The sequence below is a fragment of the Vombatus ursinus genome, unplaced genomic scaffold (genome assembly GCF_900497805.2).
Source record: "Vombatus ursinus unplaced genomic scaffold, bare-nosed wombat genome assembly UNPS02014909.1, whole genome shotgun sequence".
Classification (NCBI taxonomy): domain Eukaryota; kingdom Metazoa; phylum Chordata; class Mammalia; order Diprotodontia; family Vombatidae; genus Vombatus; species Vombatus ursinus.
In genome coordinates, this window is record NW_020954687.1 from 1,154,165 (window position 1) to 1,160,082 (window position 5,918).

Consider the following 5,918-nt stretch of genomic DNA (forward strand, 5'->3'; position numbering starts at 1 on the left):
CTTAAATAAAAATTGGGAAAATCATTAAGGCATAATGTAGATGTTCAATCCAAACCTAGAGATGGAAAAAAGCTTCGATGCAGCTAGGTAGTATAGTGGGTAGAGCATGGGACTTGGAGTTAGGAAGACCCAAGTTTGACTCCTGCCTTAGACACCAGCTATTTAACCTGGGGTAGATCACTTAACCTTTCTGTTTCAGTGGTTCAGGTTTCCTCATGTGTAAAATGGGGATAATAATAGCACCTACCTCCCAGGATTGTTATAAGGATATAATGAAATAATTGTAAACTACTTAGCATAGTGCCTGGCACATGGTAAGCACTATATAAATGTTAGCAATTATTACTAGCTACTATGAAGATGGGAGGTGGAAATGGGCTAGCTTTAGGTCCCTTTCTTCTATCCAAAGCCCTCAAGGGCCAGTTTGGTTCCAGATACAATCTAGGACTTGCTGCCACTCCAGTGGACCTGGCATCAGACCTGCCTTCCCCTGAGGTCTGAATTCTCAAACCAATCCAACTTCCCAGGTGTCTCCAGGATAACTGGGCACCACATCCCTGAAGAGAGGGGATCAGATTAGAGGCCTATAAACCCTCCCCTCCAACCTTAGCATGGAAGGAGATCTGACTTTTGTCCCATGACATCTCCTATCAATCAATGTGGATGTGGTAGTACCATCCCTGGGTCTCCAGGGAGCTGATCCTCAAGGAAGGTCCCTATTTGTGCCCCGCTATGCCTCAAACAATAGTGTTAAAAGATTTTGCTTGGCCTTCCTGGGAAATCCTCACAGAGCATAGGATTTCTGAAATGTTCTTCTCTGGCCCTTGCAAGCTAGGCACATCATTGTGGATAGATGAAGTTGGGGGCAGGTCTCTCAAGTGCCTGATCTTATCCTGAGCTCAGACCCAGCAGAGAGAAAAGTTGTGGGGATGTCTGTGGCGTCTTCTCTTGTCCCCACCCCACCCCTCAATCAATGGCCCTATCTGCCTTTTACCTTCTGTCCCCTTTGAGGACTAGAAACAAGAAAGCGCTGAGATGCTGATAAGTGGAAAAATAGAAAGTTCTTGAATTACAGGATTTCTTCCTTACTACATGAAAGAAATACTTTCGTGCACAAGTAGAAAGTCTGCCGTTGAGGTTTACTTGTCCATCGTGTATATGTCATGGGGATGGAATTACGCTGGTCTGGGTCTCTGTGGCCAAGAGCGTGCATTTGTGGGATAGAGGTGTCCAGGCCTAAGAGTGCCACCTGGAGGCAATCTCTGGACCTGTTAGTACCTCTGCTCTGGTCACCCGAGTTTCCTAGATTGTGGCAGAAAAAGCCCTGAGTATTTCGCACAGATCCTTCCCACCCTTCTTCTCAAGTCTATTCAATTAGGGATCATCATTCTCCAGGAAACATTCTCCAGGAACTCTGAAGGACTCAGGGTTTATCTGTACGGAAGAAGTAGAATTCTGGTGCCTGAGAATTTGCACAGCCTCCTCCTCCTCCTCCCCACCAGAGCAAGGGGATAATTCTTTTCTAGGCCTAGATGCCTTTCTGGGAGGTCACTGTGGTACAGAGGAGAGGAATGGATTCAAAAAGACCTCATTTCAAATGGCACAATCACTAAGTACCAGTGTGGTCACAGGCAAGTCGCTCAAAGTATTCATTTCTTCATCTGTGAAACGAGAATTAAAAACACTTGTACCACTTCCTTCTCATAAGGTTATGAGAGGAAAGAATTTTGTGAACCTTAAAGCGCCATGGAAATAGTCAATAAACATTTATTAGGTGTCTGCTATGTGCCAGGCACTGAGCTAAGTGCTGGGAATAAAAATATGGAAGAAAAAAAAAAAGTAGTTCCTGCCCTCAGGGAGCTTACAATCTAATGGGAGAAGATATAACACAAAAAGCTAAAAAGTGGGTGTGGGGAGGGGTGAAAGAAGAAAAGGTATGTGGGACATATTTGGGTGGTCCAGGAGGATGAGCACCTCTGGTGTGAGGGCTTACTGAACCCTTTTCAGGGCTGCTTGTCCACCTTTGGTGTCCACCTGATTCATTCAACTCTCACCCGGGGCTCCAAGAAGCTATAGCATGGGTAGCGACCACACCCCAGTAAACCATCCAGGCAGGTGGGCTAAACCAGTTTGAAGGTAACCGACAAGCATCAAACCTGTCCACAAGTTAGGAGGATGGCTACCCCCGCCTTGTGAAGATTCTCCTCTCCCCTCCTCCTTGCAGTGGGCAGATGCAGCTGAAACAGGTGCTACAGAGAGATTAGAGTTTGGTCAGAAATTAAAGATGCCAAGGAGGGCATCCGCTGTACCCTGGGCCATCCCCAGTTGTCTTGACTTCTGTCTTACCACTGGGCTGTGGTGTGGCTTAGTGAGGCTGACAACTTTGCACAACTCTGCCTCACTTAGATCCAATTCAGTGCAAGTCAAGACATCATCCTTGTGATGTCATTGGTCCACTTCAAAACTAAAGAGGAACAACAACCTGACCTGGGGGGAAGGTGGAGAAGTCAGAAAAGTCCCAGGTGAGAAGTGAAGAGAAATCTGACCATAGCTCTCTCCTTAAACTGTGGGGAAGAGAGGAAGGGAAAACAAGAGGACGATTAGCTCATTGCTTGCCAACTCTTGTTTAATTAATTAAATTCACTGGTAGGCTTTTAGTCAACCAAGAGGCTACCAGTCGGAGGTATTTTTCTTCCACAATGAGCAAGTTGTAGCAGGAAAGGAAGCACCTGGATGCTCCATATCTGGTCTCTCTAGCCTTTGGCCCTTCTTCCATTCCCTATCACTGCTTGCTCCCATCTCTGGAAAGGCAAGTGGGTGCTACCTTTCCTTACCTCCCTTTGGGAAGGAAAGATTCCTCACCCCTGAAAGCAAAGAAGTGGTATAACCACCACCCACCACTCTTTATTTCCAGAAAGCCTTCTAAAATTGAATTTCACTTCGAAAATTTAGACTTCTCAAAGTTTAGGGGTCAGGACAAACAAGGGGCTGGCTGATAAAAAGCAGAGAGAGGAATACTGGGGATAGATAGGATCATTACAGCCATAGACATTACTGACTTCTTCAAAGTAGGTCCTTCAAATTTCCAGGGACATCTGAATGGGGAGCTAGGGGATATAGGCTTAAGTCTTCAATTTGGTCCTTCCAGTCTGTGACCTTGGACAAGTTACCACCACTCTGGCCTCTGTTTCCTGACGTAAAATGAGAGAATTGCACTAGATAATGTCCAAAGTCATTCCAGTTCTAAAAATCCAACTGGCTCACTTAGGAAGATGGGTCTCATTCTTCCCTGGCTGAGGTGGTTTCCTAAGGGCAGGTAAAGGAGAAAGTAAGGAGAGACCAGAAGGTGGACCGCTAAAGGTTCCAGGAAGATTCCACTGAGGCGCTGTTATTTTGCTTCACTTTAGCTAAAAAGAAAGATTTTGAGGGCAGTCTGATTTTTGTTCCAGGCACAATGATGGTCCACAAGAAGAGCTTTCCAGAATATGCCCATAAGATTTGGGGGCAGCAGACAAAGTTTGGCTTAAAAGCAAAACCTCTAACCTTGGCCCCAGATGAAGGAAACACTGCCTGGGAACTGCCTTGAAACACAGGGCCTAGAAAAGCAATTGAAGCATGGGGCTAGAGTGGTACAGACAGCCCAAGAAGATGCAGGCTGGTCCGGCAAGTGTCTAACTTAGCTGGGGGAGGGGTGCCCTTCCAGAGGACTATTTTGGGGGCTGTAACGGTTGGCAGGTCAGGCCTATCTACATCCTGGGCACCTCATGATGGAAACTGTTTATTTCTTAATCAAACAGACAAACCTTTTCCTTCCCCTCATACAAACAGTCTTCCCTGGAAATCCCCTGTTAGAAATTCTCATAAGCCAGACCTCCCCCCTCTGTTTTTTTTTTTTAAACCACAGGGACACTAGCAAGAATCATATGAACCATAAGTCTTTCTTACAGAAGTGGGTTGCTTCTGTAGGACACAGGAAAGAGGGGTGAGGAAATAAAAGACCAAAATGAGGCTCTCTGTTGCCTCTGAGTGCAATTTGTACAGCTGGGGCTCAGCATCTGGTGCCTGTATCCCCTGTGGGCACACAATAATTTATTTTCAACTGGTGGTAACTTATATCCTCTGGTTCTCTTTTCAGAATGTCCCATTCTCATCACTACTTCCAGCTACCAAGAGTACTGACTTTCCTCTCTCCCTCTCCCTCTCCCAAACCCGATTTCCTTACATGGCTAAGACTGGAGGATTTAGAGCTAGAAGGAACCTTGCAAATCTCATCCCACCCTCTCATTTGACAGACAGAGATACTGAGACCCAGAGAGACCCAGAGCCTATATCCCCTGTATAAGGCCACAGGGAGTAAGGAAAGTCCAAGATCAAACCCAGGTCTCGTGACTGCAAATTCAAGTCTCCTTCCAGTATATTATGCCGCTGCTGCCTTCCCCCCACTATTCCTCCTACTTGCCCCTCACCTCCAGCTCCTCACACACACATTAACACACACTCCAAAGCTTCCCTGAAAGGCTGACCTCAACCATCATCAGATCAAGTGAGCTAATTTTGTAAACATTCTCAGATGTGACTCAGTGAGGCCATCCAAGATGGCAAGAAGAACCCTGGCTGCCCTTCCTGGGGGTAGGAGTGAGGGACAACAGAACAAGCGATTTGTGTGTTGATTAAGGTGACTGGAAGACCCTTCTTGCCCTCCTCCCCTCACCCCTTTTGACCTCAACCTTTTCTCTGCACCAAAAAAAAAAAAAACAACGTGGCATAATGTAAAGGCATCTTTAGATATCAGAAAGACCTGAATTCAAATCCGGCCCCTGACGCTTACTATTCATGTAACCAGGGACAAATCATTAAATCAACAAGCATTTATTAAACCCCTACTAAGTGTCAGGAGCTGCTAAATGCTAGAGCTAAGCATGTGACCTCTCTGACCCTCAGTTTCCTCATCTGTAAAATAAAAGTAACACTGTAATTAAAGTCCCTGCCTTAATGCTTTGCACAATGCCTGGCACATAGTCGGCTCTTAATAGATGTTGATTGATTGATTACTTCACTGTACTATGGGGTGGATCAACTAATAATCATAGTAATAGTGACTGCTAGCACTTATATAGTGCTTTAAGGTTGGCAAAGAGGTTTATGAATTATCTCATTTTATCCTCACAACAACCCTGGGAGGGAGGTGCTATTATTAATCCCCTTTGGCCTTGCAAAATGTAAAGTGCTATCTATTAATCAAAACAACAAGCCTTTATTAAAGTTCCTACTGTGTGTCAATACAAGTGAGACAAACTGTCTCACAATGAGCCTTCAAGGTGCCTACTGTATGCCAATAAAAAAGTGGCACAAAATGTCTGCAATGATTATTTCCAGTGACTGAAAACTAGGATGAAGGAGATAGACACAAGATGGCGCTGACAATGATGGGAGGATAGGCCTATTTCTCTAAAACGCTTCCCCCAAGATACATTTCCCCAGCTGCCCACCCTCAGCCCCAGTTTACATAGTCTGGTTTTCTCCTTTTTTCCCAGTATTCCTCCCCTCCCCCTTTACCTGGGGCTCAGACCCAAGGCTGGAAGTGGGGTGGGGTGGGGTACAGGGCCTGTGCAGGGAGGGAGGAGAAAGGGGAGCAGGAGGAGGAAGAGGAAGAGGTCTAGGGATGGGAGGAAAGAAGGGCAGGAGGAGGAAGGGAGAGAAGGGATTAGAGGAGGATCAGAGGAAAGAGCAACAGCAGCAGCTGGAGGAGGAGGGGGAGAAGGGTGGGAAGAGGAGGAAGGGGAGGAGGAGCAGAGGAAAGAAACAAGGGCAGCAGCGGGAAGTAGAGCACATGGGGAGGGGGAGGAGGGATGGGAGGAGGGATGGGAGGAGAGGAGAGCAGCAGCAGGAGGAGGGACAGGGGAGGAGGGAGGAGAGGA